The following is a 13,086-nucleotide window of genomic DNA, read 5'->3' on the forward strand; positions in this document are numbered from 1 at the left end:
ACCAACATTTACCACTAGAATCGTACATTTGTTAAAATTGATGAACCTATGTTGACACCATAATCACCCAAAGTCCATAGTTTATAGTTCACCGTTGGTGTTTTCTATGGGTTTGGACAAATCTATAGTGACAAATCCATCATAGTATCATACAGAATATTTTCACTGCCCTAAAAATCTGCCTATTCCAACACCCCAATCCCTGACAACTACTCTTTTTACTGCCTCCACAATTTTGCCTTTTCCAAAATGTCATACAGTATGTATGTAATCTTTTCAGATTGGCTTCTTAAACTTAATATTCACTTAAGTTTTCTCCATGCATTTTCATGGCTTGACACCATTTCTTTTTAGTGTTGAATAATCCCATTTTCTGGATGTGTCACAGTTCATATCCATATACGTACTGAAGGATATCTTGGTTGCTTCCAAGTTAGGGCACTTATGAATAAAGTTGTTAAAAACATCGGTGAGCAGGATTTGTGTAGAATAAAGTTTTCAACTCCTTTGGGTAGATAGTATGGTAAGAATATAATTGGTTTTGTAGGAAACCACCAAACTGCCTTCCAAAATGGCTGTACCATTTTGCATTCCCACCAGCAATGAATGAGTTTCTGTTGCTCCACATCTTCACCAGCATTTGGTGTTGTCAGTGTTCTGGATGTTGTCTATTCTAATAGGTGTGCAGTTAAATCTCGTCACAGTAACATGATGTGGAGCATCTTTAGTATTCTTAATTTGCCATCTATCTGTATATCTTCTTTGGTGAGGTGTCTGGTAAGGTCTTTGGCCTATTTTTAATCAGGTTTGTTTTCTTACTGAGCTTTAAGAGTTCTTTCTGTATTTTGGATAACAGTTCTTTATCAGATGTGTCTTTTGCAAATATTTTCTTGCAGTCTAATCTGTTCTCTTGGGCTATTATTAATTTTAATGTCCGAGAGTATTGATTTCTAGAACTTGAAAGAGAATTGTTTGATAACAGGATTGGTTACATTAAGTTGTATAATGAAAAGGTAAAGATCTGTAACTTAAAAACTTTCAGTTTAAAGTGATTAGAATCATTCTTTTCAGTTGCATTAAATGAAGTTCTTTGCAAGTAACAAAATGGGCAAACGTCTACTAAGTAATATAATAGCAACATATTAAGCATACTACTGTTATGATTGTATTTTTGAATTGGTAATACATTCACAGGGTTCAAAAGTGAATTTATTGATATACATTGAGAAACAAAGCCTTTCTCATCCTGTTGCATATGCCCCATTCCAAAGATACATTTTAGGTAACTGTCATAACTTGGAAAGTTTATCTCCTCCACATCATGTAAACATTTGTGTACAGAGACTTAATTTGACTCTCATTTGCTTAATTATTTGAATGCAAAGTTATTATAGTGATTTTTGTTCATAAATTTAGCTTATAATTTTGGAGAGAATGATGGGTGTGGTTTCTGATTGATTAGCAGTAAGATGATATAGCCTTAAACTACATAGATGGGTTTCCATGGGTGAAATAGCATGTTAATGAAAAGTAATTTGAAATTTGATAAAGCAGTTTCTTATGTTTGTACAGTCTGCTTTAAAGCAAATGTACGACAATACAAAAGTGTCATTTAATGCTTATTACTATTTTCACACGCAAGCTCTGGTTTTTAATTCATATAAAAGCAAAGAGCATTGTTTTGTGTTTTCCCCTAGAGTGCATTTCTGTTCTAGTCCTAGAAGTAAAAGTTAAACCATTTTGTGGCATAAATGTAAGACTCCATTTTGTCTACAACTAAGTGCTACTTTCCTTTTTAGTATACGTACTGACCTGCTATTGTACTGCACATGTGAGACTTAACAGCAAGATGACAGAAGTTATATGTTATTTTCTAGTTGGTTAACAATCTGTTTTGAATATATTCTTTCCTGATGGTTTTGACTGAAATGATCACCACAGAACCTCAGATTGTATATATGTGAAATCATCGATAACACGAAGGCTATTCAGGAATTAGGGTAATCTATTAGTCTACTCAAAAATTAATAAATCTTTCTAACACATTTCTTAAATTTTGGTTGAGTGCAAGAACTGTTCACAAAACAGCAGTTACTTAAGCCCTTATTCGTTTAGAGCTTACAAATCAGCCAGAAAAAAATATAACCAAACTAGCCTAGATGAGCTCAAACACTAGTGTCTGAGTAATTTCTCAGATTGATTTTGTGTATATAATCCATGGCAAATTAAAAAATGGTAGCAAATTCTTCCTATGTTATATGTTTCTGTTCTCTCTTGCCTCCCCATTCCTAAAAATGCATTCAAACATGAAAATGAGAATACCATGCAAATAAATATGGTTTAGAATTTTTTAAAGCATTTCTTTTAAAACTTACGCACCCTGGTGTTATCGTTCCATGTCCACCCCTATGAGAAAAGTACTTCCTTACTAGGGTGATGTTTCTTAAGGAACCCCTCCCCTAGACATAACCCCATGTACTTAGAAATATCACCCACATACTAAAAATATTTGGCTTCTAATGTTGTCTTGCACTAATTACTACTGTAAAAGTAATTCTGTAAAAATTATAATACTTAAATATGAATAGTTAATATGCCACCCCACCCATTACCCTTTAGCATCTGTGTTATATTTAAATGCCTGCTAAAATTATCCATGTTTGCACATTTTTCATTTTTAGCTATTCTGTGGCTTATTGGGTTGGAATGAAAATTAGACTGAATATCTAGGACAGCATAACCAGTTTTTTCAGTGGCAAGATTGTATATCAGGTGACAAAAACATGAGACTTCAGAGATTTAACAAAGTAATAATACCTGTTAGAAAAAAAGTACAGCCTACAGGCATCAAAATATCATGCATTCATATCCAGACATGGCCCTTTAGCATTCAAGTGTTAAGTATGTTAATTTGGGTCTTTGATTAAAAGAAAGTGAGGCTTTTAAAGTAGATTAAGGGCAGCACTTTTTACTTGGTTAATGGGGGACCAAGAATTCTCTAGACTCTTAAGAAAGGTGTCTTTAAGGACCCAAGACAAATTGTCACAGCTAACCAATGATCAAATCTGCCCAGTGATGTATGGCCCATACACAGAAGGCCCCAGATTGTATTGAACATAATACTTAGTACTGAATCACAGCATTTCAAACTTTGTAGTAAAGTTAATTGTTCAGTGTCATGTATTTGTAAGGCTTAAGGACCAATGGCTGCTTTTTACAATGGGCTGGATGTATGACATGTAGTAGAAACCAAATGAAACAGGCCCATTAAAGTTATTGCAAGAAGGTTGCATGGAAGACTGTGTCATTCTCTACTGAGAACTGAGAGGAGCCAACAGCTTATATTTGACACTGAACTTCCGCCTATGGCTGAGGCATGCTGTGTGAGCAGGAAAAGTGAGGCATACATGGTCTCAGTTTTCAAGGAGCTTATGATCTAGTACAATAGATGATGATCTGAATTACTGTATTGGCCATGTTGATTCTACAGCTGAGAAAGTAAGTTTGTTTGAGTTTTAGGAGGATGGGTGATCAGAATTAATGTTGGATATCATCAGGTATACATCATGACTCAAAGCCTCTTCTCCCAGAAACAATACCCCTTTCAAAATTCATCACTGTTGGAAGTGGAGAGTAAATTTTTCATTCCAAGGTGGGAAAACAGTTGAGTAGATGGTGGTTAGACAATAGCTTTAAAGTCGGTTCAGGTTTGTGACTCAAAAACTGTGACTCTGGAAAAGTTACTTAATCTTGAGTAACTGATGAGTGTCTTCTCCTGTGCAAACTTTAAAGATTAAAATGATGTTGACTGTAACACACTTAGTAATGTCAAGCACATTGTAAGCGCTTGATACAGACTCGGTGTTTCAACATTACTTACACAGCTAATAACCCCTGAAAAAGTCTGTATTCACAGATGTTTAAGAGGCCAGATTCTGTGCAGTGTAACAGTCATTTTGCAATCAACTAAAATACATTTGGTGGAATGGAAACAAAATCCAACTGCTAGTTTTCTCTCTGCAAGTCTGACAGTTCTTAAGCTGTGATATACGTGTCCCTGAAATTGCGTGCAAAGTCTGTTGTCTGTGTTTCTTGGTAGGATTTTCAAGTTGATCCATGACTCAAAGACAACTCAGGATCTAAATGGCCTTCCTGGGAAGATCCTTGAGTATTTTAAGAGGGAGCTAGCTATTATACAAGCCAGAAATACCAAATCTACCTTGTTCTGCCTCTCAGACAATATTAAAAGAAAAACAGTACCTTTTCTCTTGTTAGAAGCAGTAGCAAAGGCTCCATGGGCTGAAGGAGGAAATGAATTTGTGGGTTACAAACATAGTCCTCCAGTCTTTTAAAAAATAATCTTGCCTTGCCATTTTAGTTTGATTTTCCTGATACCCCTCTCGTACTCTTCTCAAAACCAGACCAGGGTCTATGACATCATGCTTTGCATGATACACACTCTTGCAAGCCAAGAAATGTGAGTTTCAAACATGTTATCTTACACAGTGATTGATTGTCTTAACCTTATAAGTCCAAATGTCCTCTCACAGCATTGGCTGAATTGTCAGGGTATTGTTATGTGTGTTGGAGAGAAACTAAAGCATCTCTATACTATTATTTTCCAGGCTAAAATAGTAGAGAAGTTGAAAGTAACTCTGAGTTCAGGACAACAGCACTTTATTACTGAGTGATCCCTCTTCTGGTGCATATTATCTCCCTGAACCCATATCCCAGCCTGTTATTGCTGGAAGAAATATCTTAGAATCAATCTTTGAAACTCTTCCAATGCATATTTCCCAATCCATTGATCCAGACACAGAAAATGGATGAGAGTTGCCTAAATCATGCCTAAGAGTAGCAAGGTAGCCTAAATCTTTTAGCAGTTATTCCCAAACCTGTGGATCACCAAAATCAACTGGTGAGCTAAAAACAACAGCAGCAGCAGCAATAACAGATACTTGGGTCTCAATTCATTTTCACTAAATCAGAATATCTGGGAGAACCTGTATATTTTTTTCTTTTTTTGAGAACCTGTATTTTTGACAGCTCTCCCCTACATGATTTTGTTAATCAGATTTGGAAAACACTGTTTAGAATGTATGTCTCCTCCCACAAAGTAGGCCCATGCAGTATAAAGAGGGGTGAGCTTGGACAGTTTAGTGTCTCACTCACTTGAACTATTGCTAATGGAGCTTTCTGTTTCTTTGTATTATCCCCACTTTAAAGCACTGGTATGTGTTGTCTCTTGTTAGAACTCTTGTATTTTCTATCCATGATTTCTAATACCACATTATTTTGCAAAATGCTAAGGTAGAAGCAGATCCATTTTGGTTGTAATCACATGGTTCCTTAACATATAGCTCAGACATTTCACCTGGAAAATCCTTCCCCAAAGTAACCACTTAATCGCATTGTTCTTTGGAGTTAGTGAAACTCAACAATTAAACTCAATAAATGCTGTTGCTTTAAAGACTTTGGAGCCCATCTACCAATCTCACTTTAAAATTCATTGGTGGCACTTGCTCGCTTTTCTACAACTTCTCTGCCTGGGTACTCCACCCATTTTACCTACTTGTTCATTGATAACCTTTTATTTACCAACCAGCCTTGAAGGAAGGCTATTTAAAGCTGTAGTAGAAAAAAAAAAAAGTTGTAGTTGCATTTCCCCGGCTCTGGAGAAGAGTAAAGGAACAGCAGTGGGGATAAATATTTCATTAGTATCACTTTTCCTCTTCATTGTGTGAATTGTCGAGAAAAGGTTTAGCAAGAATCCAAGACAAGGAAATCAGACAGCTCCCAGCATACCTAGCCAGTGCTCCCTGGCACAACTTCAGAATCTTGTTCAAAAGCATTTTCAGAACAGTAGGCACCCATTTATGTTAATGTAGGTACAGTAATCAAAAGATAGGTATGAGTATGAAGTTATTACCAAGGTCTTGGCTTCATCTCTCTAAATGCAATCCAGGGTCACATGAGCATATGCTAAGGGAATACAGAAGGATTACTAGAATGACTTTTTGGTCCCGAGAGATGGGACAGAGTCATTTAGAGAAGTGTGCCTTGTGATCTTCCCAGGAACAGAGGAAGGGCCTGGGCCTCAGGGCTGGAGTGAGGTAGAGTTGACCTTAACTGAAGAGGCTGGGCATCCTTAAATAATCGTGTCTCAAAAAGGAATGTAGTAGAAAAAAATCAAGGACTTTGAAATTAGACTCAAGTCTTTGCTTCAGTTCTTAATAGCAATGTAGTTTGGGGCAAGTTATTTAACCCCTATTTCTTCAATGGGAAAGTGGGCCTAACAAGACAATTTTACAGGATTCTTGTCCCAATTAAATGAAACAAAATCAAAAGAGGTGAGCACAGCATTTAGCACAGAACTGATGCTGATGCCTAAAAATATTTGCACAGTTTCTTTGCCATCTCACCTTCACTCTGCCCCCCACCATCAACCCAAACTATCTCAGCCAAGTTAAGAAAGACCAGAGCTGGAAAGGAGTGGAGGAGATATCAATGCCAAGCTCTCAATGATTATTATAAAAGCAGAATGGTTTATCTCCCTCCTGTGGAAGAGAAAGAGCTATAACCGTTGAGATGAACTCTGATAGTGAAGCCCCTCAGATTAATACTTGTCTAAGCCAGATTACCTATGTTGCAAGAACAGGTCATCAGCTGTAGCCCAAGATGGGTGGAGTTATGGGAGTCTAGGGAAGATACAGACCTCTGCAAGGTATTTAGAAGCATCTGTGAGGCCCCTCTTGTAAAGAGCAGCAGACTTCAAGAAGTGGTTCACATAGTGGCAAGTGTAGACAGAGTAGGCGGAATGACCATATACGAGGCAATAAAGTTCTCTCTGAGATGTAATGACTTTGGGGACCTTCTGAGAGAAGGTAAGGATGAGCTACTGGGCAGTTTTCTCTTCTTGGTATCCCTTGACCTGAGTATCTGCTATGTGCTGGGCCATCTTGTAATTTAGGTTTATAGCACCTCCTTGGTGACCTGTGACTACAAATGAACTTCCGTGATACCTGTTGTTGTAAATTGTCTGTAGCTGACTCTCTATACTCCCATGAATGGAGTTGAACTAGATTTGACTTTATGTGCCAAACCAGAACCAACTTGTTAAAAAATTCCTCTTTATTTTTTCTCGCTTAGGGAACTGTATGACAGCACATAAATATTTGAACATGACAAATTTAATGTGGCATTTTCTACCTGTACTACCAAAATTGAGCCAATGAGATTCATTGAGGTCGTTTTATTTAGTCCGTTAGAGAATCCTAGGACTTGAAGACAGCAGTTAATCATTTCTATAGCAAAGTTAGGTCAATAATGAAAATTTAAAAAGCCATGAGTTACACAGTCATGGAGTCTGGACCCCATTATAGTATCACAGTGGTTCTTCAGTAGTGAACTGACAATGATTTGGTCTCACATTTAGCAGATGTAACACAAAGGATAATTCCAAAAGCAGTCAGACGATTATCAGCATCATTATTTTTATGAGTGTACTTCCCAGCATGTACTCAGGGGTTTACTGACACTTGCTGTTCCTCATAAAATGATTTCTAGTTGGTGGTATTCCAAGTTGGACGTTCCATATCAAACACAAAACAATTGTTTTGTTTGGCATCAAAAATCAACCTGCTTCATGAAGAACTGGTTTTCACTTGCCCTTGTTTTTCTGATATGAAATGATTTCCAAGAATTATGGACTGCTGTATACTTTTTAGCTTGTAGCAAAACTCTAAAACGTAAGTCTTAACAAATACCAAAACATCAAATAATCGTTTCCTTACAACTTCAGGATAAACAAATGGGATACCATAGCATTGTACAATATCAGTAATACACTTCATGTCTTAGAAGAGCACCATTAAGCCCAGACATCTGTTGAAATGAACTGGATGTTTTGACTATTGGAGGAGGAATAAGAAGGACAATGTAAAACATAATTTTTGATATTGTTAGCTTTTTTTAGTTGAAGATTCTAAAAGACAAAAATGTTTTCCCACAGTCGAATTCAAATATGTTTATTTGCATGTTTTTCACCTCCACTAATTTGCAAGCTCCTTATACCCACCTTTGTATCACCAGTGTCTAACAGTACCTTGTACACAGTAGGAGCTTAAAGATGGTACCTCTCTCCTAAAGACCAGGTTCTTTGTAAATCAAGTGTACAAGTTTCCTAGGGCTACCATAACAAATTACCACAAACTTGGTGCCTTCAAACAATAGAAATCTATTCTCTCACAGTTCTTGAGGCTAGAAATCTGAAATTGAGGTGTCAGCAAGACTGGTTCCTTCTGGAGGCTCTGATGGAGAATCCATTCCATGCCTCTCTCCTGGCTTCTGGTAGTTGTTGGCAATCCTTGACATTCCTTGTCTTGTAGCTGCATCACTCCAATCTCTGCCTCTGACTTCACATGGCCTGCCTTCTTCCTTTATGTCTGTGTCTCTGTGTCCAAATTTCTCTCTCCTTTCTCTTATAAAAACAACAGTCATTGGATGGAGAGCCCATCCTTATCCAGAATATCCTCGCCTTAACTTGATTATACCACAAAGACCCTATTTCCGAATAATTCACAGGTACCAGGGATTAGGACTTAAACGTGTCTTTTTGGGAGACACAATTCAACCCACTCCATAAAAAGTTTAGATTAGAATATGTTTCCAAGGAGTCTTGCTTTAACTATTATAATATGATGCAGAAAAAGCAATCATGTTGACTGTGATCCAGATATGTTTTTACATGAATATTAGTTATTGACTTTATTAACAATCTTCCCACAGATAAAAATTATATTAATGTATACTGTTTCCTTGACATGACAGATTCATAAAGAAACCAATAGCTCTCTTTGAGAAGTATTATGATGATCCTAAAAAACCTTCATTTCCTTCTTGTTGTGAGAAATATTGGCATTTATTTTCAATGTTGATACCTATTTTGAAAGATTCCAAAGAAAATGATCTCTAGCTACATGGCAGAAACAGTGCTCTAAGTGCTCACCACCCCAGTTCCTCTTCCCCAGCACATGGGAAGACAGTTATTCCCAAGGTTCCTTGCAGTCAGCCATGTGCCACAATCTGACCAACAAACTGGGCAGAACCGAAGTAAGCCGCTTCTCAATTTAGCCCTTGAAAGCATTCTGCTTAAGCCTCCTTCCTCCCCTTTCCCTGTTAGGGTGACTGGGACCACATTTTCCAGTGGCATAGTTACCAGATGAAGGAGGGCTACCTGGACATATCACAGTGGGACAAGAGTAATGAATGAAGTTGTGCTACTGCCTCATGGCCCAGCTTACTAATGCAACCTCTGGCTCATGCAGGGGTTTTTTTTGTTTGTTTCGTTTTGTTTGTTTTTGTTTTGTTTCATGCAGGTATATAACATCATCTAACTAAAAGAAAACAGAGTTTGGTGCCTTTAAAGCCCTTGGCATACAAAGACTGACTGTGATGAATTCATCTTTGTGTTTCCAGCATTTTTCACAGAGCCTGGTTCATCGTGATGTTTGTTTTTCTTTACATCAGGAATCGATCTCCTTCAAGAGCCAGTATGTATATTTTTTCACCCTTCATAATGCTTCTAATGAAAACTCATTATCTGGCATCCTATAATTTTTAACTACTTAAAAGGAAGAGAAAGATAAGCAGCAACAACAAATGCAAAAAAAACAGTGAGTAGCTCCCGTGTCACCTCTCTCTCGTTAAATAGGTAGAACATATTTACTTTAGAGGACAATATAGTGACAGTGCACACTAGGTTTTGGAAACTAGCTAATAAAGTTCCCAAAACATCCTGCAATATCCACCAGGGAGTTATTAGTTATTTTATTAATGAAAAGGTTATCAATATATAGAAAATAAATTATCTAGAAGAAACCTCACCGATTCATGAAATATTCTTAAAAGGATGAAAATTCGCCCCACTCTAGGCTGATCCAGCGCAGAAGCTGTTTTATGACTAACCAGATCTAGAATGAAGTAGGAGAATTTACAACTGGAAATCTTAGCAAATACGAAATCCAGTTGTGACAATTGGGACAACTGGCGGGGGAGAGGTTTGGTGGGCTGTGCAGGCAAGAATTTTAACCAAAATGAGTAGAGAAGTAAGAAGGACAATTATAGCTGACAGATCTGAGCAGCCTGCTCAGATAAGCTAAAAATGAGTCAGACCTTCAGTCTGATGACAACTTTGACAAGAATTTTGGAAGTGACAACAAATGGAAAGCTTTATGCATCTAGATCAACACAACTGTTAATTAGAGCCCCCAAGGGTTTGATGCGTTTAGCAAATGATTGTTTTATGTACATTTTAACTTTCAAATGCTTCAATAAGTTGCTGATAAAAATAAAACCTCATTTTCATATTCTTGAAATGGAAGACACTTCTTTAGAGCTGGGTAAATCATTCCAAGTGTGAGTCTGGAGTTGGTGGAGGTGAGAATGGTTTGTGTCTGCTAAGTGGGACAATAGTGCGGCAAAGGTTTCAAAGACTGTGCTCCATCTGCAAACAAATTTTGCAAATTCATTTAGAAAAATAAAAAATAACTCCTATGCTGATTACAGTTCCTTCTTATCCAGCCCCCCATCTAATTTTTTTTAATCTATAAACTCGTTTGTTGCTAGTATGTTAACTTAATTTTTTTCAAAATAATCGATAATTCAGTCGCCTTTTTTCTCTTTAGACAGATTGGTGAGGTTTTTAAATTATAGTTTTAGTAATATTTTGCTAATGTGTACAGGAATTTAAAAAATTAATTTGCATGTCCTTAGCATTCGGAAGTAATATTACTAGAATTGGGAAATTTCATAGGGTAACTGAGGGTGGGGATAAGAATAATGTGAATCATGGGGATGGGATCAGGAGCAGACCCTCTGAGAGTTTCTGTGTCATCTAGCCATCCTCTAGAAATAAGACAGGATTTTATTAAAAAAGAAAGAAACCTTTTAGTCAACAATCAAGATATATTTTTGAGAGAAATCTTAAATTCTTCATTTTTAGTTAAGGATTTTAGTCCTCTTCCCCCACCCCTTGTAATTGTAAGAACAGAGAATGGAGAATCCATACTCCCCCCCACCCCCCGTATGATGATTAGAAAATAAATGGTTCCCCAGACCAGTGTTAGAGAAAAAAATTTTTCATGACACTTGTTAAAGAATGGCAAGGCAGACTTTATTCAGGACCATCATGATAGGTGTAGGGACCACTGCAATGGACTCAACTCAAAGTACAACAAGGAAAAGTGGGAATTTGTAGTCCAGCAGCAGAGTTGGGGGCGGGGGAGTGGTCAGTGAATAGAAATCACTAAGGGTAAGGGAGGATTCTGGCTAAACCAACCTAACAGGATTCTTGCTGAAAGGTAGGCCAGGGCGATCAGACAGAGTGTGAGATTTGGTTAAAATGATTTAGGATTTCTTATTAAAACTGGACAATGCAGAGACAATCACAGAAGCCCAAAAGTCAAGGCCTATTTCAGAAGTGAGTTCAGAGAAGCCTGAATAGAGTTTGGTCAAGGAGAGAATCTCTATCACTGGACCGTAGTGAACTGGGTCTTGGGAAAATCACAGGGTGCTTCTGGGTCTGTTGTGAAGCAGCTCCATGACCACAGACAGGTCATTTTATCTCTGGGCACCTGTAAAATGAAAGGTGTGTATTCACCTTCTTTCCAGCTTTAACATTTGGGGATTCCAGAAGGGGAGAAGGACTCTCATTCAGGCCTCATTTCCTCTTAAATAGAAGGATGGAGTTAGAGTTTGCAGGAAGTTAGAGGTTCAGCCACTAACTCTCTTCAGTGACACTCTCCCCCCTTTGAACATCTGCTGGTCTTAAGGGTCACCATGAGGCATTCTTCCTGGCCACAGACATCTCTGTTTAGACTTTCCTGCACTATCCACCAGCAAAAAGAGTCTTTCATTTGGCTTCAAGCTTAACTGTGGGTCAGTTCAAATTCAAGTATATAATCTGACAATGCCTACACCTTTGTTTCTGGAACGAATCAGTAAACTTTGAGGGAGGAGGGTGAGAAGGGGAGCAAGTGGTAAATGCATGTGAGTGGGATCAATAGCTTCATTGACCTCATAAGTAGTCTATGAACTGAAAAGACAAAAATCTCTGCAGTCCCATTTCTCGATTGAAATTCTGTGGAAGGGCCTGGATTCATAAAGGCTGGAAAAATAGACGAGTGAAATGAACTTCTGGTAAATGATTCTGACAGAACCAAAGGAATCATGTCTTGAATGCCCTGTTTCTTCACAAAGGCCATGACTTCCTCACACGGGGTTGTTTCACTGACAAACATTCGCTCTCCTCAGACACAGCTGAACCCCTCACGTGTGAGAAGCCTCTTGCAATTGACTTTCTCAAGAGCACCACTTGGCTACCACACTTTTCTCTGAAGGGCAGGCAGCCTGCCTTTCCCTGGATGGACACAGCATGCTGCCTCTAAGAGGAGGTGGAATCCATTGTTCTCCTTCCCCCAGAGAGGTTTCTTGGGCTTTTAGCTTAATCAGTCTCCATTTCAAGAACTCAAGTTCTCTCTCCTCCTCATTTTCCCATCAATCCCCACAGCAAAACACATTCCTTTTCCAAATATCTCCAGCCTTTGATCACTGATCTTCCCATCAGCTGTCAGTGAGAGATCTATTAAATGTTTCAGTCTTGAAATCCTTCTGATGAAGACAAATGAGAAATAAACTTGTGAAATAGCTCCTAGAACATTGATGTCTCTCAATTTTTTTTACTTCCTCCCTGCTCTGAGGCTTAGATATAGAATGGAGACTGGGTTTCAGTGACAGATGGCAGAGGATAATCTTTCATTTTGTCATAAAGTTAACCCTCAGAGGGGCTTGAAAAAGACCTTTCTCTTGGAAAATCAGTGGCTTCATATTTCCTTGCTTTTAATGGGGTAGAAAAAACATCTCCTTTCTGATTTTCAAGCTAGAGAACATGCCTTTCCTTTTAAGCTAACCCACCTCGAAAAATACTAAGTTGAGGCTGCCTTCTCCACTTTGTTTTATTTATGCTTTCTGTGAGTGCCTTGTGCATTTTAATTAATGATGATTTGACTGTGCTTGAGCCCTAACAAT

The sequence above is a fragment of the Eubalaena glacialis genome, chromosome 9, assembly GCF_028564815.1.
Source record: "Eubalaena glacialis isolate mEubGla1 chromosome 9, mEubGla1.1.hap2.+ XY, whole genome shotgun sequence".
Lineage (NCBI taxonomy): Eukaryota > Metazoa > Chordata > Mammalia > Artiodactyla > Balaenidae > Eubalaena > Eubalaena glacialis.